Raw genomic sequence first — 22,009 nt, forward strand, 5'->3', positions numbered from 1 at the left:
TTTGAGACAGCCATTTTGTTCAGCATCGTAAAACGGTCCAGCAACTATGTCTTTAGGTATAATAGGCACGTCAATCCCCCCCCCCCCCCAATTATGCAATTAGTCCATTATGCTTTAAAACAAAATGTTTTTATATGTAAATCAAAAGGCATTGTGTTAAATGGTTGCCAATAAGAAACCTCAGTAATATATCGAGAACAATTAGGGGTATTAAGTTGAAAATTTAGGGATACTACTATTACTACTTCTGCTCTTACAATTCAAATAAATAAAAAGAGTCTAAGTGTATCCTGGTTGTCAAAGAGCATAGATATAGTCTTTTGGGAATGGTATAAAGTTTAATTTTTCATGTCAACTTCAGAAGCTATAAAATTTAATTAAAAATACTGCGTCAAGATTAAAAATGTTGAAATTGTGTCTCCAACATACAAATATCAACCCATACCATGGATTCTTAAAGGAGAAAACTGAAAAGATATACAGTATTTTTTTCTATGAAAAAGACTATGTCAATAAAAAACTAACAGAAATTAATTTGAAAAAATTTTTCCACCAGACAAGTTTTCAAAGAAAAGTAAAGAGCTCCATTAAGCCAACAAAGAGTAAACAATAAAGTCAAATAATCTTCCAAGCGTAAAACTACCACAAATCACTATCAATAAATAAATGAAACTCAAAACGAACAGAAATTATAATAAATAGTCGAGTCATTTCAAAACGAGCAAATATTAGAGTAGGGTTGATAACCCCTATGCCTTCTGAAGATCAGAACACAATTTGCGCTTTACTGAAAACAAAATAAGTTTGAATGTTTTCACCTTTCTTACTTTCACACATAAGAATTATGAAACCTTAACGAAGAAATGTTAGTATTATCAATTTGACTGACTAGAGACAGTCATTTTTTTTTTGTTTTTGTTTGTTTTTTTTTTCAGTAAAGCGCTAATTGCGTTCTGGTCTTGAGAAGGCATAGGGGTTATCAGCCCTCCTCATGCTGATTTTTGCTCATTTTAGGTTTGACTCGGCTATTTATTGTAATTTCTGTTCGTTTCGAGTTTCATTCATTTATTGATAGTTATTTGTGGTAGTTTTACACTTTATTTTTTTTTTTTTTTACTTTATTTTTGCCAATTCTTGGGCAAATATAGCAACACATTCTTCCTTAGAATTAAATAAAACAATACACATGTTTTTTCAACTGAAAGTAAGGAGCCGCATTAAAAATTAAAATAAATATAAATTAGTAACTATATTAGGGGAGCCGCCCCCTCCTGACTTTCTCGCTCTTTGCGCTTAAGTTTTTTAGTGCCTTAAGAAAGCTTATCTTATAGCACTAAATCTTAAGCGCCTTAAGATTTAATATCGCTCCTTCATATCAATTGAAGTAATAATTGTTTTTTTTTTTTTTAATTAATATCTGATCGTTTTTAAAATCAAGCTCGGGCCCAGTAGATATGATTTGGGTACTGGGTCCACAAGCCCCCAATTTCTTGTTGTTAAATTGTATACATCAATTAGTCTTCTACGCAGCTATAGCCCTCGAGACATCAACAAGAGGATTCTCTGAATTTTAAATACACACACACATGCTCTATATAAATGCACATATACATTATATATATATATATATATATATATATATATATATATATATATATATATATATATATATATATATATATATATATATATATATATATATATATATTTATATATCAAATTATAGTTAAACAACAGCCCCCCCCCCAATAAAAAATAAATAAATCTCTCCCTTTGCTGAAAATTAAATATAAAAAAAAACAAGTTTTTTTAACTAAAAGTAAGGAGCGACATTAAAACTTAAAACGAACAGAAATTACTTCGTATATGAAAGGGGCTACTTCCTCATCAACGCCCCGCTCTTTACGCTAAAGTTTGACTCTTTCTCTCAACTCTACTTTTCAAAACAGTAAAAAACTTTAGCGTAAAAAGCAGGACGTTGATGAGGAAGCGGCCCCTTTCATATACGAAGTAATTTCTGTTCGTTTTAAGTTGTAATGTCGCTCCTTACTTTCAGTTAAAAAAACTCGTTTTTTTATTTAATTTCTGTACGTTTTTGAATCAATGTATGTTTTGATTTTGGCTCTCTGCAGAGGAATAATTAAAACGAAATTTGCATTTTTTTTTTTGGCCAAATGGCTTTCTCATAGTTTTGATCAAATGATTTTGAGAAAAAAAGGAGTGGAGGAGGAAGCCTAGTTGCCCTCCGATTTTTTGGTTACTTAAAAAGGCAACTAGAACTTTTAATTTTTTACGAATGTTTTTATTAGTAAAAGATATACGTAACTCATAAATTAGCTTATGTAACGAACTTTTGTATCCTCATATTTTTTTTTACATATATTAGGGGGTTCACCCCCTCGTCAGTACCTCGCTCTTTACATTGAAGCTTAAATGTTGTCCCAATTCATTATGAATGACCCCTGAATCACAAAAACCTTGGAATAAATAGTTGAAATTGCTAAAAAATACTTTAGAGTAAAGAGCAAAGTATTAGGAGGAGGTGAGCCCCTCATATGCGTAACAATTTTTGTTCGTTTTAATGCTGCTCCTTACTAAGTTTTAATGCTGCTCCTTACTTCCAGTTGAAAATTTTTTTTCATATTTATTTTATCATTGTTTTTTTTTTTAATAATGCTAGAAAATCCTGCGTTCCAAACTTCCAAACAATCTTACAAAAAAAAAAAAAACACCAATACAAAAATAAAACTCAATTGTTATTATTGGAATAGGGCATTCTGTCACTGCTATATTATCCACTAATAGTCAATGCGTTGCTGGGGGATAAAATAAAAATGTAAGGCAAAGAAAAGTTTTATTTTAGTTCCTACCGATCGATTCCAAGAATGAATCCCAATTTATAGAATGTTTCAGGAGAGTGAAACGGAGTGACTGCAGAAGTTTGTCTGGAAAATGAAAGTTCTCCGAATCACAAACTAGGATGAGATGAAACTGGATAGAATAAGCTTGCACCAATACTTTTACAGAGACAAACTTGCTCCAAGAAAATTTAGTCCTGAGTTCTATTGATGTACTATGCGGTGAAATACGTATCCTAATATATTTGTTTTGTATCCAAATGGTACTTTAACATAGCCGTGTTATTTAGCCGAAATTTCTGCTTTTGGGCAGAAATTTATTCTGCATAATTAGAACACACATAATAGCTTCTCTCTTATAATCTCACCAGATTTTTCTACCAAGCGATTGTTTAATGAATTATAGCGAATTGCCTCAAACGATCAGATAACTATCCTCTTCAAATTATGGTACGCACAAATGTCACAAATGATATTAAATTATGGTACACGCAAATGGTAGCCTACGCACAAATGTTAAAAATGATGTTAAATCATGGTACGCGCAAATGGTACGCACAAATGTCACAAATGATGTTAAATTCACCACGTATTTATTCAAATACGTGTTTATTCAAAAGAGTGTCCAAGTGATTTCGGAGCATTTGTGTCTCAAGATTTATTGATTCGTCGTAAGGATTTCCCAGGTTGTTCGTTTAGGGTCAAATTGGGTGCCATGAGCCCATTTTTTCTCAACCGGAGCCAGTCCCCTCCCCTCCCCCTTCCTCCAAAATTTTGCACAACCATATATATCTTACCTCTTTCAATGAATGATGATACACAGGCTACATAAAAATTGATCCTAAATGACTAACTGTTAATGACTAAAAAAATGAAAACCACAAGCTCAGAATATTCACAGACATTTTGACATTCACAATTCTGGCATTCGTAACCAAAAAAGCTTATTTCGCTCCCCCCCCCCATCTGCAGTTATTAGCTTGGTAATGATAATAATTGGTAATTTGCTGGTAATAATTGGTAATAATTAAATAATTAATAATTGGTAATAATTAATAATTGGTAATAAATGGTAATAATTGGTAATAATTGGTAATTTAATTGGTAATGATAATAATTGGTAATTTGCTTTGTTTTTCAAACATGTGGTGACGGCACTCCGCTACAGAGACAGAGGATTTTAGATCATCTTAATGAGATCGTTTCTGTGGCTGGGCCTGACAGAGTGGATGGATATCTGCTTGGTACCCTATTGGACCCTAGGTTCAATCCCAGCGACCGTAGGGCCGACTAGAATGATGAAAGAAAGTTGATACCCATTAAATATATGTCTTTTGTCATAAGCTTGACCATACATTCTAGGTGTATATAAGATAGTTTTTTAGAAGGAGGAGGGGGGGGGTCTGACAACCTCCAAAAATGAATTTCAAGCACTTCATTCCCAAAAAACAAATTCCAGAAGGGATCATCATGACTAGTTATAGTAGCCCCCCCCCCAAAAAAAAAAACAAACAAAAAACATGCATTTTATAAGTTTAGCCTTATTTTTCAGCCTTTCCCCTCGTCTTAAAAGTTCGCTATAAAATCTAAGTCCCAATAATAACTGAATGGTCTCTTCAAGGCCAATCACCGTTATTTTTATCCAATACTTTTCTTCCTATTCCAAGAAAATTACCGACCGTGAGGTACTTTGCCGGCTTTGGTAACTACAAAAGCTTGTTTTGCTTTTTCCTCTCACTTCTGCGGTTATTAGCTTGGTAACAATACGAGTTGGTAATTTGCTTTTTTTGAACATGTGGATTGAAAAAAAAGATAAAATTCCCCATAAGCACCATAAAATACAAAACACTATTTTCAAGCCAACTAAATGGCTTAAAAAGATAACAGGAATAAACCAGTCTAGCTTCGAAACTAAACTTTCGAAGGCACATACGACGTAGGATTCATGCAGAGTAATGACAGTAAAAATCTTTCAGATAAATAAGGCAAAAAACCTGAGATCCCCTGGAAATAGTTCTAGAAAAGTAGATCCAAAAATTCCAAATTATAATGTTTTTTCTTTGCATTGAATTTTCACTTTTCATGGAATTTCTGGGAATTCTCTGTGTGTGTAAAGTCTGAGTTAAGAAACAGACTGAAACAAGTCCACCTGAAATCCACCAGATAGAGAGAGAAAAAAATCGGAGCTTTCCCTGAATATCATTAATTGTTAATCCACCTAAAGAGATTGTGAACTCTCACTAAAACCTAATAAGAAGTTAAAGCTAATATACCAGATGCATTTTGGGTATCTGGAAACAGTCTGACTTATTTGTCAGGGGGGTCTCCTGGAAATAATTCTAGAAAAGTGGATCCAAAATTCTGAAGTATGATGCTTTTTTCTTCTCCTGGAAGTAGTTCTAGAAAGGCTATGGCTATTTGCGACCTTGACAGCGACTACTTCTACTTACAAAATTTCCAGGAAATGTTGAGGAGGGTGCTGAAAACGGTCAAAACACAGTATGTGTGCGCTAGTTTTCAAAAGGGGGCATCAACAATATCTCAGAAACGACTGAAGTATTAAGCTGAAACTTTCAAGGCATGCTGATGGGGATATTGAAAAGTGATCAGAGGGAACTAGTCAACCCCTCACACTTTTTACATTCGCACCTCCTCAACACTTGAAGAAATTTTGAAATAGCCATTTGATTAAAAAAAAAAATTTGAAAAGGTCTAATAGCTATACCTCTAGGGATTCCATACCCCCACAACCCCAAGGGAAAGGGTTGTCAGTTATGCAATTTAACCATTGTTTACTTACAGGATTTAACATTAGAAAAGAGGGAATGTTTTATCCTGGGCAAGTCTGAAAAGGCTAAGGGGGTTAAGATGAAACTTCAAGGAATGTTGAAATAAATCTAAAGACACTGTGTATCCAAGCCAGCAAAGGACGCATCTGCAATATCTTTGGACCTAAGGGTATTAATCAGAGGCGCCATTTGGGCCAAATCTTGGGGTGGGCATGGGGCATTTGACAGAACTTGAAACTTTTATTATGAATCCAACCCACTTTCAGAGTTTACAATGATTTATAGCAAATAGCATAATTACCCCAAGGGTCGTAGGGTAATTACGCTCTTTGGCTAATAGGCGTGCAGTTAGTTCAAATCATTTGAACGAAATGGAATATGTTGGTTATAACGGATAATTATGGCCGGAAAAGGGCCCTTTGCAGTGGAAGCTTGGGACCCCCTGGAAAATCAGGGGTGGGCATTTGCTCATCCCTGACCCCCCCCCCCCCAAATGGCGCCTCCTGTATTAATTCGAAACCTTAAGAACCAATAGCAATACTACAAGTACGGCTAGAACTACCTGATACTGTGGCTACTTGCGATTTAAACCACAATTACTTGTGACTACGATTGCGGCTACTTACACCGTGACTACTTACGAATGCAGCTGCATCTGACTGCAACTAATTTCCACTGCGACTACTTGCGACAGCGATGGGGACTAGTTGCTATTGTGAAAGCTATTACTTACGACTGCAACTACTACTACTATTACACTGCTTTTAACTGTGACTGCTACACTGTTACTATAAATGCTACTACCACTACTACTACAATTGAAACGAATCAAAAGAGTTTGTGCCTCCAGGTTGTCAAAAGGGCCCATATACAATATCTCAGGAATAGCTAAGGTAATTAAGTTGACAATTTCAGGAAATATTAAGGGGGTGTTGAACTCAATCAATAGACAATATCAGCATCCAGGTGCTCAAAAGAGAGAATCTGTAATATCCATCTATGTAGTATCTGAGAGTATCAGTAGAAAGTATACTATATTATCGATAAATTGTATCAATTTTATTCGTCGATCAATTTATCGATACACCGATAGTATCGACTTTATTCATCGACACGCCGAGCATATTATGTATAAATTGCTTTAAAATCAACATCTTAGTTCAAGAACCCTTCTAGACTATGACTTTAAATTGAACGAAATTTACACAGTAATTATATTGAATGTAATCAGCGACAACCCTCATATCACCTTATATAAATCAAGAACTTAAATTAGAATCAAATATTTCAATTATTAAGCCGAAAATTTGAAAGACTGGAGAGATATTCATTATATTAACCAATAATAACATTTGTTATATCAAAAATGAACCAAAACTAATTAAAAAAAAACCTACCCAAAAATAAGTTTGTCAAAGAAAAGTAAAGAGCCATACTAAAACTTAAAACCACAGGCAATTACTGTCAAAGAATGATAGAAACCCAAAACGAATAGAGATTAAAATCAATAGTCACATGATATACAAAAATAACAGTTACTGATATAGATTACAAATTAAATCACAAAACGAGTAAAAACTAAAATGAATACTCAAATTAAACTTAAAAGGAAGAAAAATTACACCAAATAGAACTTTTGCCATTGCCCCCTCCCTCTAAACGTAAACTGTCTAAAGTCTATAATGCCATTTGGGCTTTTCTGAAAGTAAAAGACATTTTAATATATTTTTTTTATTACAAAATTGAAAAATGAAAAAAATTCTGTTAAAAAAATCTTTAATCTTGAATTTCTGAAGTTTCCAGGAAATAATATTATTATGTATTAAATATTCGCTTCATTTACATTAAACACGCAAATACACTAAAAAGCTCTTTTTCTTGAAGCGTTGCTTTGTGAAAGTTATATTTTGATTGAAAAGGTCAGATTTCAGGAGTGGTAACTCCTCATATTCAGGGTAACCCAGATTATATTATCGAAAAGGAACTAAAATTACATAAAACATACATTTCTAAATAAAAGTAAAGAGCAACATTAAAACTTAAAACGAGGAGAAATTTATTTCATCAATCAGGGAGCTGTTCCTTCCTCAAACCTTCGCTCTTTATTATATTAAATAATAAAAAACAAGTCTTTTCAACTGCAAGTAAGGAGCAACATTAAAACTTAAAACGGACAGAAATTGTTCCGTATATGAAAGGGGTTGTCCCCTTTTATATAGTTTTTTATTGTTTTAAAAAGTAAAGTTGTGTGAAAGAGTCAAACTTTAGCGTAAAAAGCGAAGCATTGAGGAGGGGACAACCCCTTTTGTATATGGAATAATTTTTATCCATTTTAAGTTTTAATCTTGTTCCTTACTTGCGGTTAAAAAACCTTGTTTTCTTATTTAATATAGGCCTAATAAAGAGTGAGGGTTTGAGGAAGGAGCAGCCACCTGATTGATGAAATAATTTCTCCTCGTTTTAAGTTTTAATGCTGCTTCTTACTTACAGTCGAAATTTTTTTTTATTTATTTTCTCATTGTTTTTTTTTTTCATAATGCTAGAAAATTCTCTTCCCTCATCATAAATTCATCCATGGCAAGATCTTCCAAAGTAACCCCCTTCCCCCGATCCACCCACCACCAAACGCGAAAAAATTCCCTTGAAAATTTCTGTATACTTCCCAATAACCATTACTATATATAGGCCTAAACAATGGCTGAAGTTTGTAACTTGCAGCCCCTCCCCCGGGGACTGTGGGGGATTAAGTCGTCCCCAAACACATAGTTATTAAGTTTTTCGACTGCGTTGAACAAAATAGCTATGTCATAATTTTTGTGACTTTAGGGAAAAATAAGCATTGAAGGGGGCCTATGTGCCCTCCGATTTTTTGATCATTTAAAAAGGGCACTAGAACTTCTATCCGTTAGTATCCGTTAGAATGAGCCCTCTCGCGACATTCTATGACAACTGAGTCAATACAAGCAGCCCTAAAAAAAAAAAAAAAAAAAAAAAAAAAAAAAAAAAAAAAAAATCCCTCATCTGTCTTCTGGCAAATAATAAAAAATTCCACTTTGTTGTAGATAGGAGCTTGAAACTTCTACAGTAGGTTTCTCTGATATGCTGAATCTGATGGTATGATTTCCATTAAGAGTTCATTACTTATAGGGGGTATTTCCCCCCTATTTTCTAAAATAAGGCAAATTTTCTCAGACTCATAACTTTTGATGGGTAAGACTAAACTTGATGAAACTTACATATTTAAATTCAGCATAAAAACAAGATTCTTTTGATGTGCCTATTGGTATCAAAATTCTGTTTTTTAGAGTTTCAGTTACTATTGAGCCAGGTGACTCCTTACTACAGTTTGTTACCACAAACTGTTTGAAAGTTTGAGTTTTTGTCCCAATTCTTTGCAAAGTATTGTTCAAACACAAGGGCTGCTGAACCGGAAAAAGAAGTATTTCTGAAACTTTAAAGCAAAGAACAGGGAGTCAAGGAGGGGAAGCTTCCCTGATATACAGATTAATTTCTATATATCTTAATAAGTTTGCTCTTTACTTTCATTCAAAAAGTTTCAGTTTGCTCTTTATTTTCATTCAAAAAACTTGCCTTTTTAACATTATCAAAGACAGCAACTGCTGAAGAATAAAATTTAAAGAGATGAAGGTAGGTAATGAGTTTTTTAAGGCAACAAAAACATAGGACGGACTCAGTTTTTTATTCTCTCAATTAAGTATTGTATTTGTTTTTTTTTTCTTTTTACTTTTTGTGTTTTTATTACTTTGTTTTTCTCTGGTTTTTTGTTCATGTCTTTGTTCAGAAACTGTGGACATTTCTTCTTGTAACTTCATCTTAAAGCGGGCGCTAAAGAAGGGAAGTGGTTGTCCTCCCAAAATATTTATCTTGTTCCGTCTGATACTTTCAGTAGTAACCCCACTATTGATCTTCATTTCATTGATTCTTTATACTTTATCATGGAAGCCAACGTGGTTTACGAAAGTATCTATGTTCTGAAGATTTCACCATAATCCAAGATCAAAAAGTTGTCAAGTTTTATATTTGATTCTTGAAATTCCAGTCAGAAATTTTGATATCGACTGGGATTTTCATTTGAACATCCAAGTAACAATCAAGACAGAAAGATTTTTAAGAAAAAGCAAAACTTCAAATTGAGAAGACCATAGAAAACATAGTTTTTACAATCTAGATTGTAGATTGAGAATCCAAATTGTAATGGGAGAAGTCTCTCAGTCTACTCCCAGTGCCGATTTTTCAGTCGAAGGTTAGGGTAGATTGTAGATTAAAAATCCAAATTGTTATAGAAAGATTTTCAGTCTACTCCCAGTTTCAATATCTCAGCAGAAAGGTACGAGTAGATTGGAGTTTTTAGAATATGGATTGTACATTGAGAATCCAAATTTTGATGGAAAGACTTCCGGTCTACTCCCACTGGCAATTTTTCAGTGGAAAGTTAGAGTAGATTATAGTTTTTACAATCTGGATTGTAGACAGAGTCCAAATTGTAATGGAAATACTCTCAATCTGCTCCCAGTGGAAAGGTAGGGTATACTGTAGTTTTCACAATCTGGATTGCTGATTGAGAATCCAAATCGTAATTGATAAACCAGAGAATTCAATTGAGAATCCAAAAAGAAACCAGATTGAGAATCCAAAAGTAATGGGAGAAGTCTCAGTCTACACCCAGTGCCAATTTTTCAGTCAAAGGTTAGGGTAGATTGTAGTTTTTACAATCTGGATTGTAGATTAAAAATCCAAATTGTAATAGAAAAATTCTCAGTCTACTCCCAGTTTTAATATTTCAGCAGAAAGGTACAGGTAGATTGAAGTTTTTAGAATATGGATTGTACATTGAGAATCCAAATTTTAATGGAAAGACTTCCAGTCTACTTCCACTGGCAATTTTTCAGTGGAAAGTTGTTGTAGATTGTAGTTTTTACAATCTGGATTGTAGACAGAGTCCAAATTGTAATGGAAATACTCTCAATCTGCTCCTAGTAGAAAGGTAGGGTAAACTGTAGTTTTAACAGTCTGGATTGCTGATTGAGAATCCAAATCGTAATTGAAAAACTACCAGTCAACTCACAGTGCCAATTTATCAGTGGAAAGATAGAGTAGATTGTAGTTTTTACAATCTGGATTGTAGACTGAGAATCCAAATTGCAATGAAGACTCTTGGTCTACTCTCAGTGCCAATTTCACAGTAGAAAGGAAGAATATCACCTTGTTTGAAGCATAGTCATGAAAGCATTTTAAATTCTGCAATATTAACACACAGTCTGAGTAGTGTGGGCCCTATGCCCTTCTTACATCATCACCATACAGTAGGCATATTGCACCTTTTTTATACTGTATTGCTCACTTATCCATATCAATTTTTATGTATGACTTGTGTGGAAGGGCTTAGGGTTTAATAGTGCATGTGAGCTAGAGCAAGATTCTAAGAGGTACACATTCTTGTCTGTAAAATACAAGAAATAGCAAATGAAAGTGGAATTCAAGTTAGCAAAATTGACCATTTGGCATTGATAGTGGGCTGCAGTCAATTCAGTTTTTTTTAGGAAGGGGGGTTCTTGTTGTTTTCCAAAGTCTTAGGATATTGCTTTTCTTCACTTTTGAGAGCTCAAAGGACTCTTAAAGTGATTTTTCCAGTGGCTTAATATCCCTAAACACATACTAATTTTTTGTGCTTGAATTCTTGAATATAAAAGAAGAAAAAGTTACAACAACATACAATCAATAAAACTAAAATGAAATTTTAGTTTAATAGTTCTAGCATCCTGACTTTAGCAAAGTTCAACCAGGGCTGATAAATTAAGTCATAAATACGCCTTTGAGCTTAGCTGTCAGAGAAGCAAAATTAGTGCTAAAACATCTTTTTAATTATTCTTCTTTCATTTCAATGAGTTGCCTTGTTTCACCTCACTTTATTTATCAATCCTAATTGAACTTTGCTGAAGTAAGAATGCATCTAACCTTACTATAAATAATTTTGAAATCGAGAAAATGTAGTAATATTTTGTAAAAAAAAAACTGATAGGCTAACTCAAACTTTAATTGAAAATTTGTCATTTTTAAGAGCTCAAAAAGTGCTTAAATGTGACTTTGCAATAGAAGCATTTATTATATTTGTAAAGGGCATAAATAGGCATCAAGTGGTATGTCCACTTTATTGGTGAGTCAATAAATATTAACTATGATATGTTTTCCTTATTGTTCTTCTTGTTTTTGATATTAGTGATGAAAAGGCAGTGTGGTCTTCACTATTATTTAAGGGTAAAATTCTAGTTGAGCAACTTCTTTCTATCTCAGAAAGAGATTAGGTTAGGAAAATGAAACTTTCAGGGATGGGTCTACAGGCTGAAGTATATCCCGGGAAGGTATTTTAAAGTACCCACCTCCACTCCTTCCCCCTCTAGAAAGCCCTGAAATTCACCTACATGACAGGTCTGTTTACCTATTGAAGTTTTGACAAAACAACATTTTATCTTGATTTTCAGTTACCAGCTGCTTTTTCTCTGCCTTTAGTTCTGAAAATGCAATTCCTTTTATTTGAGTAGAATTCTGGTCTACTTTTATAGTACTAGAATTGTTTGTAATAAGTTTTCTTCTTAATTTAAATTCTCAAAGGTGTTTTCTATAAGGTGTTGGCTTGTGAGATGTTTCAAACAGGCTAAATTGGCTACTTAGGTCTACTTTTATAGTACTAGAATTGTTTGTAATAAGTTTTCTTCTTAATTTAAATTCTCAAAGGTGTTTTCTATAAGGTGTTGGCTTGTGAGATGTTTCAAACAGGCTAAATTGACTACTTAGGTCTACTTTTATAGTACTAGAATTGTTTGTAATAAGTTTTCTTCTTAATTTAAATTCTCAAAGGTGTTTTCTATAAGTTGTTGGCTTGTGAGATGTTTCTTTGCATGCTAGGTTTTAGCAGAGGACAACAGAGCTTGTATATGTTATTTTTATCATTTACTTTATAGTCTAAATTAAAGTAAAGTTGCAACTATTTTACTGCAGCTATCTATTAGTTGCATTAGTTAGTTAATTATTAGATAATCATGCTGGGCTTTGGTAGAAGACAACAGATAGGGGAATGCCCTACAGATAAGTAGAGTGGCTCCATAGGAGGCTTAGACCAAGTAGGACCTTGTCCCAGGCAGGTCCATAATAGAAATCAGGACACCTTCTCCTGGGGGTCATAAATACAGGTGGTGGAGGAAGAAGGCCCCTCAAATGTATACTCAACAGAGCCCACTGCCATGTTCACATGTCACATGAGTTACAAACCTTCTCCCAGCAATGGATTAAATTGCATGGTGATGCAGAACACCATCATGGGAGGATCCTCTATAGGAGAACAACTGCAGCAGGGCATAAGACCCAGATTTATGGACAACAGCCTCTGTAAAGGGCTGCCTTGACCCTTTTGGAGTACCTGCAAGACTGGGAAACTTGCAGTCAATTTTTCCCTTGAGGAAATAATAGCATAGTAAACAACACAGCACTCTAACAGGATTCTGATTATTGGATATTTTTCTGGGCTTTGTTTGTTTGATGGGCGTTTTTGGCTGAAAAACCTTTTCCTAGCTAATTTATCTACTATGGGTTGCCTCCCCATAGTAGCATAATATTTGTAGGCATGAATATATAATGAGTCACAGGTAATAGGCTTGGGACTGTCTGTGCAGGATTTCAACTCTTGTTGATAGAAGAGCATCACCAAGTGCTGAAAACCATGTTGTGACCAAGATGGGCCCAGGATTGCACAAAGCCTCCAACTTACTGGAGGTCCCAGGGACTTCTTGCTGTCCAGTTCTTAGCCAGCTTAAGCGCTTGGTGTAGACTTGAGAAGATTTGTTGATCCCCATCCTGCACTGGTATTTGGGATCACTGCTTTTCCTGAGGCCAAAATAATTTCAAAGATTTAAAGAACATGAAAATTGGAACTTGGAATGTTACAACATTAAAAATGACTATCGCATCGACATTTTGACGAATTCAGATGGTTTGAACTGGATTTATTAGGAGTTTCAGAAACTCATATCCCAGGGGTAGGAAGCATGAAATTAGGTGACATAGAATTTGTTTCCTCAGGCAGGAAGGATGGGGTACATAGACAAGGAGTAGGGCTCATGATGAATAAGGAAGCTGCTAAGTCTTGTTTAGGCTAGGAAGGTATTAATAATAGAATACTAATTGCTCTTTTATGACTAAAAAGTTCAGGGTATCAGTTATAGTAGTATATGTCCCTGTTGAACCAACTGATGGAGATACTACTGACTCAGATGAATTTTACTTACAGTTACAGGAGCAAATAGACAGGGTACCAGGTAGTAACATGGTGTTTTTGCTATCAGATTTTAATGCCCAGGTTGGTAGAAATAGGGATAGATGGTATCTGCCTAGGTAAATTTGGTGTAGGAAAAGAAAACAGTAATGGCTATTTGCTTTTGCAATTTTGTAGGTATAACAACCTAGTTATAACCAATAGTGTTTGGTCACAAAATGGCCCATTAGTTGACATGGTATTCACATGATGGTAAGTCAGCAAACCTTATTGATTATGTTATTGTAAACAGAAAACTAGCAGGATCAATACAAGATACTAGGGTGTATAGGAGTGCTGTTAAAAGTAAAGATCACCATCTAGTAGTGTCTAAGGTTAATTTAAAGCTTAAATTTTGGAAGGGTAACTACCTCCCAGAAAGTTATGATGTTGGTTGACTCTAGGATGAAAATTTTAGAAAAAACTTCCGGGAACAGTTGAATACTAAACTTGAGAGTTTAAAATTTGACAATGTGGAAGATGGACAGAATAATTTCAGAAAAACAATTTGTGAAGTTGCTGATGGTGTCTTAGGGGAGAGTGCTAAGACTGCAAATAGGAATATTAGTGAAAAGGCTTTAGGTTTAATAGAGAGTAGAAGGTGTTTGTATAAGAATTATCTGAGTGATAGGTTGTATGAAAACAAAAGGAATGTAAAGAAAGCAGAGAAAGCATTAAAATATGAACTAAGGAGATGTGAAGTGGAGGCCATGGATAAAATTGCTGAGGATCTGGAAGATGAGGCTAGATGTTATAATAGTAAAATATTATACTGGCATTTAATAAATTGAGAGGGAGTAGCCAATCTAGACTAGTCCCAGTTAAAGATAGAAATGGGGCCAAATTAGTGATAAGGAAAAAGTTAAAGAAAGATGGGTAGAGCATTTTGAGAATGTGCTAAACCAAGATACAGTAGCAGGAAAAAATATAGATGAAAATGAAAAAGTTTGTGATACCTTGGATGTGAAGGAAGATTTGTTGAGTGAGAAATAATTAGTAACAGTACTAAAAGGATTAAAAAATAATAAGGCTCTAGGTGCTGATAGTATGATTAATGAGTTTCTTAAATATGGTGGCTGTGAGGTTAAGAATAAGCTACTGAAGACTGTGAACATGATTTTTGAAAAAGGGGAAGTACACATGATTTTAGGAAAACCTTAATTAAACCACTGTATAAGAAAGGTGACAAGAGTGAGTGTTTTAATTAACAAGGCATTAGTCCGGTCTCTGTAGGTAGCAAATTACTGAGTAATATGATACTTTTTAGACTGAGAGATGCTGTAGACAAAGTTTTAAGGGAAGAACAGTGCAGTTTTAGAAAAGGTAGAGGATGTGTTGACCAAGTTTTCACTCTTGGGTTAATAATTGAGAAGTCACTTTGTTGTCAAACACCTTTGGTCCTCAGTTTTATTAATTATAAGCAAGTTTTTGATTCTGTTGATAGAAGAGCATTAACAAAGGTCTTATCATTATATGGTATACCAGGAAAATATATTAAAGTGATTTGTGCTATGTACAAGAATAATACTTCTGCAGTTAAGGTAGGAAATGAGGTCAGCAACTGGCTTTGTAAGCATGGTTGTGTTCTATCCCCTTTATATGGATCATTTTGATGGACTTTGTCTTAAGGAGCACAGGAAAGGCAATTGGAGACCACAGAATCAAATGGGGAGGAAAAACACTCCTGGACTTAGATTATGCTGATGATTTAAGCATATTAGATAAAAGTGTGAGCAAAATGAATGAATTTTTAGAGGTTTTGCAAGTTCAGGGTACTAAAATAGACTTGAAAATTAATTTTAAGAAGACTAAGTCACTAAGGCTAGGAATAAGTGAAGATGAACAGGTAACATTAGGTACCAAAAAGATTGATCAGGTTGGGAGCTTCAGTTACCTTGGTAGTATTATTAGTAAAGATGGTGGGAGCAGCGAAGATGTAACAAGTAGAATAGCTAAGGCTCAGGGTGTTTTTCAATAGTTAAAAAAAGTTTGGAAGAATAGAAAGATAATTCTGCAAACCAAGATTAGAATATTGGAAGCTACAGTGATGGCAGTTGTCAAATATGGCTCTGAAGCATGGGCACTCCAAAAAGCAGATGAAAATTTACTAGATGTTTTCCAGAGAAATTGTCTATGGATTGTTCTGGGCACCCAGCTGACTGACTGTATTTCAAACAGTAGGTTATACAAAAAATATGGTTCAATCCCACTTTCTGGGGCTATAATGAAAGAAAGGTTGAGATGGCTAGGCCATGTTCTATGGATGAAGGATGACAGATTACTGAAGATTGTCCTTTTTGGCCAACTGTCTGGGGCTACATGGAAAGCAGGTTGTCCTTGTCTGGGCTAGGAGGATGTCATAAATAAATATTTAAAGGAAATGGGAACTTCCTGGGAGGGTGTAAAGAGGGAGGCTTTAAATAGATTAGGTTGGAGGAGGAGTATGTGTAGCTGTGTTGGCCTCAGGCAGCTTGGTGCTGCAGTGAGTTATTAGTAGTAGTAGTAGTATGTGCATATCTTTAAAACCTTATAAATTGGGATTGAGCAAAGTTGTTAAGCTGAAAACAATTTTGTTTTATCCTACTTCATTCAAGCAGAAAACCTATTTTGCAAGATTTCATTTTTATAACACACATATTTTTGAAGGTCACCAAAGGTCAGGGCCCTCTAGAGGGAGAAGGAGTGGAGGTAGGTACTTCAAAATACCTTCCCAGGACATACTTTAGCCTGTAGACCCATCCCTGAAAGTTTTGTTTTCTTAACCTAACTGCTTTCTGAGATAGCAAGAAGTCAATCAACTAGAATTTTACCTAGTTTAAGTAATGAATATAGAGCTCCAAAGATCCTACTTCCACCCCTTTCCTGTCTAAAGAGCATTGAACATATACAATCTTTGTACTTTAAAATTAATGTACAGAGAAATAGATGTATTTCCTAAATAAGTTGAAATTAAGCTAAAAATTCATTTTTTGAAAGTTTGATTCACCCAACTCAAGGTAGTAGGCCTAGCAAGTCTCTCGATCAGATATTTAAACAAGACTATCTAAATCCTAAGTTAATTCACAAGGGAGTTTTTATTGGAAGAATCCAGCTGACATACACATCAAACTGATTATGTAAAAAAAAACCTTTGCTTTCTCAATCAGGTTGTCTATATCTAGAATAACAAACGACTTTTTCCCGTTTATTTATATTCTCGTTCTTCTAGTAAAAACTTTGTTATTGTTGTTTTTGATTTCGATGTTTCTGGGCCGCAATCCTCAGTAGACCAAACTTGTGATTTATAATTCTCTTCAAAACAGTGGGATACTGTGCTAAATTTCGCCACCGCGGTGGTTCTCTTTTTCAGACTTTTGTATCTCTTGCTTTCAATAAAATTCCCTCTGTTTGTGTTTTCATTATACCTGTTGTTGTACCCAAGGATCACAATATCGTACCTTTTAACCCAATTTGTGTCACAATAGTAAAACAACTTTGTTGTTTGTGTGTGCAGAACACAGAAAGTTAAGACTAAAAAAAATAGACAACTACTTCTTGCAAACACCTTATGGTATTCAAATCAGACCCAGTTTGGGAGCTGTAACTAGGACAAGATTTGAACAATGGATGCCACAGTACATCTAAATGGCAGTTGATTCAACTTTCTATTCATTACAGTTGGCGGGGCGTCACAATGGGTGGGGCAACAGCCCAAACTTTTAGAGGCTCGGTGAAAGTTTGACAAAAAGTCCAAAATTGGATATACATAATATCTCTTAATTTAGTTTTACGCCTCCTGAAGTTTCTCTGACAAAAGATCTTAGAACCCTTACCAAAACATTCACTCTTACTTTAATAATTGAGAAGCGTCTAAGTTTTCAAAAATCTTTGGTCCTCAGTTTTACAGAGTATGAGTAAGCGTTCAATTCTGTTGATAGAAGAGCTTTGGGAAAGGTCTTATCTTTGTATGGTATAGCAGACAAATACAGCAAAGTGATTAGTTCTATGTCAGAGAATAGCACTGCTGCGATTAAGGCAGGAAATGAGGTTAGCAGCTGGTTTTGTTTTAAATCAGGAGTTAAGTAGGGTTGTGTTCTATCCTCCTTTAAATGAATAATTTGATTGACTTTGACTTAAGGAGCACAGGAAAGGAAAAGGGAGAACACGGAATCAAATGGGGAGAAAAAATTCTCGTGGACTTAGATTATGCTGATTATTTAAGCATCATAGAATAAAATGTTAGCAAAATGAATGAACTTTAAGAGGTTTTGCGAGTTGAGGGTGCTAGAAAACGTTTGAAAATTAATGTTAAGAAGACTAAGATCTTAAGGCTAAGAATAAGTGAAGATAAAAAGGCAACATTAGGTAACGAGAAGATTGATCTGGTGGACAGCTTTACTTACCTTAGTAGTATTATTAGTAAAGACAGTGGGTGAAGTGAAGATGTTAAAAGTAAAATAGCCATGGCTCAGGGTATTCCTTCACAGTCAAAAAAAAGTTTGGAAGAATAGGAAGATAAGTCTGCAAACCAAGATTAGAATTAGCTCTGAACCATGGGCGCTCTGAAAAGTGGATGAAGATTTACTAGATATTTTCCAGAGAAATTGCCTGCTGATTGTTTTGGGTACCCAGCTGACTGACCGTCTTTAAACAGTAGGCTGTACGAAAAATGCTGTTCAATCCCTTCTTCTAAGGCTATAATTAAAGAAAGGTTGAGAAGGCTAGGGCACGTTCTACGGAAGAAAGATGACAAATTGCCGAAGATTGCCCTTTTTGGCCAACCACCTAGGGCTAAATGGAAAGCAGGTTGTCCTTGTCATAAAGAAAAAATTTGAAGGAAATGGGATTTTTCTGGGAGGGTGTAGATAAAGAGGCCTTTGAAAAAATTGGGATGGAGGGGGAGCGTGGGTAGCTGTGTTGCCTCAGGTGGCTTGATGCTGCGGTGAGTTGTTAGTAGTATTAGTAATAATACTAGGAGCCTGGGTATGTGCAATATATATTCTCTATGTAACTACATTTCTTGACTCCATTTAAGGTTGTAACTGTAATTCTTTTGAAAACCAGGCTATCCACAAATTTTGCACCCTTTAGTACAACTTCATCAACTAAGTGTTATCTGAAATACCTACAAGGAGCCTGGATAAATTCAATATAAAAGATCAACACGTCCGTGTTTGTTCTTTGTGACCCAAACATCCTTATTTCTCTGAGGTGAAAACTGTAGTTTCTTGAAAACTACAATTTTGCACCCAGTAGTTTAACTCCACTGACTAAGTTTCATCTCGAATGTGCTTAATAGTAGAACTATTCCGACTCTCATTAAAGCCAGGATAGGTTCGACATAATGACTCTAAGCCAAGCTATACACAAATTTGGCACTGTTTAATTTAACTCCATCGACTAAAACCCATATCTTAAATATTTCCTAGGAACTCGTCAAGGTTCGACATTTACGCTCGATACACCTTGAATATGCTTGTCTTGTTTGGCATCCTGGCATCTTCCATGATGAATAAAAAATTAATACATTAAAAAAAAGAGCCCTGAGAATAAGCTGAGAAATCCTTAGTTCAAAGAGCGGCGAAGGTGCAATCCTTCTATTAGCAAAGACATCATTCTCGCTTCTTTAAAATAGGCCAAGCTGGAAACAATTGAACACAGGAGAGTTATGTTGTAGCACCGGTTTGCAAAAATGCTATAACAAACACTCACACAGAGCCTCCCGAAAGACACTCCGCACCTTGACATCGTCTGCCACGCGCTGATTCGTAACCTCTTTCTATCTTATCCTCTAATTTGTTGCTGTACCTCCAGGTATGAAAAAACCTTTGCACGCTTCATTACTGATAAAATAAACCCCTATTTTTCTTTTTTTTTATTATTCGAACTGGTTATACCCAAGTTTTATGTTCGTTTGATTCTTTTGTTCCCTCCCCTTTTTGCATGTTCTCTTTTATACCTTTTTAACTTATATTTTAATTCCCCCCTTTTTTTAGTTGAGTCAGTTTTTAAATTTTCAACTTTCTGACATTTTAATTTTGACTAATGAATGGTTTTCCCATTTTGATGCTATTGTTTTGGCATTGTTTTAGCAGTTTTTTGGATGTTGTACTTTTTTCCTTTTATTTTTTGGTAATATGCCTCCGAAATGCGAATTCGGCACCTCAGAGATAGCTATAGGAATCTTCTGAAATGAATAGCTTATCTATCCTAAACGTATATGCATTTTTTCGTTTCAACCTAAACATCCTAATGATTATAATGATCAGGTCGTAATTGCTCTATTTTGAAAACCAAGCTATGCACATATTTTTCTCCCTGCAGTTTTTCTCCATCGACTAAAAACCTTATCTAAAAATTTACTAAGGGCCTGGATAGGTTTGATGTGTATGCTCTACGTATCTGCAGTTCTTCATTTCGACATAAAAATCCTTAAGACCAAAGGCCGTACATATATAACCAAATATGTTATATATGTCTTCGTTTATATATGTATATATATATATATATACTAGCTGTTGGGGTGGCGCTTCGCGCCACCCCAACACCTAGTTGGTGGGGCGCTTCGCGCCCCCCCAAGCCCCCCCGCGCGCGTAAGTCGTTACGTGCCATATTAGTTACGCGCCATTGTAGCTGTGTCCCTGTGTCCCATCTGTGAATAGAGATAGATATAAATATATATTTTTAACTACGTAAAACATGCGAATATACAACATTCTTCGCTGTCCCATTGTCTGTGCATATAAATAGCATTTATATTCCCTGTGTCCCGGTCGTCATTTGTGTCCTGGAATCCCAGTTGTAATTTCTCTTTGAGTGTCCCGGTCGTCATTTATATTCCCTGTGTCCCAGTGTCCCGGTCGTCATTTGTGTCCCGGTGTCCCGGTCTGTAATTTCTATTCAAACAATCCCTGTGTCTCAGTCGTCAATTATATATCCCGCCTGTGCCCCCGGCGTCCCCGTTGTAGTTGTGTCCCTGTGTCCCGGTCGTCATTTATATTCCCGGTCGTGATTTGTGTCCGGGTGTCCCAGTCTGTAATTTTTCTTTGAGGTTCCCGGTCGTCATTTATATTCCCTCTGTGTCGGTCGTCATTTGTGTCCTGGTCTGTAATTTATCTTTGAGTGTTTTTTCTTTTTAGTTTTTTTAGTTTTTTACATTTTTTCAGTTTTTTTTTCTTTATTTTTCAGCGTCACTATGAATTACATATCGCCGAACCTTTGTTTTTTAACTTATATCTGGTAGGCATTGATGACCTTATCCAAGTCAAAATCCCAAACCCAATCATCATCGCTATCATTTTCAGTTTTGATATGTTTTGACCCTCGCTTTCCAGGTGGATTTTCATCTAACTGCGCGGTTTTGCGTTCTTTAGCCGCAAGCCTGTTTTCTTGCTGTTCTTGTGATTCCTCGGCACGCTTTCTTTTCTTACTTTCTCTATCAGCTGCAAGCCTGTTTTCTTGCTGTTCTTGTGATTCCTCGGCACGCTTTCTTCTCTAACTTTCTCTATCAGCAGCAAGTTCTTTGGCATAGACTCTTTGAGCAGCTTCCTCGGCTGTTGCCATTGTAGGTTCTTCAGTCATTTTACAATTAAACATTTTTCCGTGAACGCATGTCTTAAATATCTTTAATGACGTCACTGTCATAGCAAAAATGACGACAACTAACTTCATGACGTCAGTCGACACAGAAACATGACGTCACCTGACAGACAGACACACAGACAGACAACTTATTTATATATATATATATATATATATATATATATATATATATATATATATATATATATATATATAATATATATATATATATATATATATATATATATATATATATATATATATATATATATATATATATATATATATATATATATATATATATATATATATATATATATATATATATATATATATATATATATATATATATATATATATATATATATATACATATACAATCGTTTATATAAACGAGCAATAATTGTATATGTAAATTTTTTTTTCGAAAAAGGCTTCAAATTTTTTCAGGAAGATTAGTATCCTGAAATACTCGT

General features: G+C 34.8%; 1 protein-coding gene across 2 annotated transcripts in view; it reads right to left on the minus strand.

The window, feature by feature from the left end:
* The window catches only part of LOC136033184 (FERM, ARHGEF and pleckstrin domain-containing protein 2-like), a 158,226-nt gene extending 141,047 nt beyond the window's left edge, over nucleotides 1–17,179 (minus strand). Inside the window, exon 1 of one of the 2 annotated variants that reach the window (XM_065713892.1) lies at nucleotides 17,102–17,179. The gene's annotated coding sequence lies outside the window, so the exon portion shown is untranslated. Of the gene's footprint in view, nucleotides 1–2,870; nucleotides 2,981–17,101 lie in introns of those variants that run through there. The other variant, XM_065713897.1, reaches the window with a different exon arrangement.
* Between the last annotated feature and the right edge of the window lie 4,830 nt (nucleotides 17,180–22,009).

The sequence above is a fragment of the Artemia franciscana genome, chromosome 1 (assembly GCF_032884065.1).
Source record: "Artemia franciscana chromosome 1, ASM3288406v1, whole genome shotgun sequence".
In the NCBI taxonomy this organism is placed as follows: Eukaryota; Metazoa; Arthropoda; class Branchiopoda; order Anostraca; family Artemiidae; genus Artemia; species Artemia franciscana.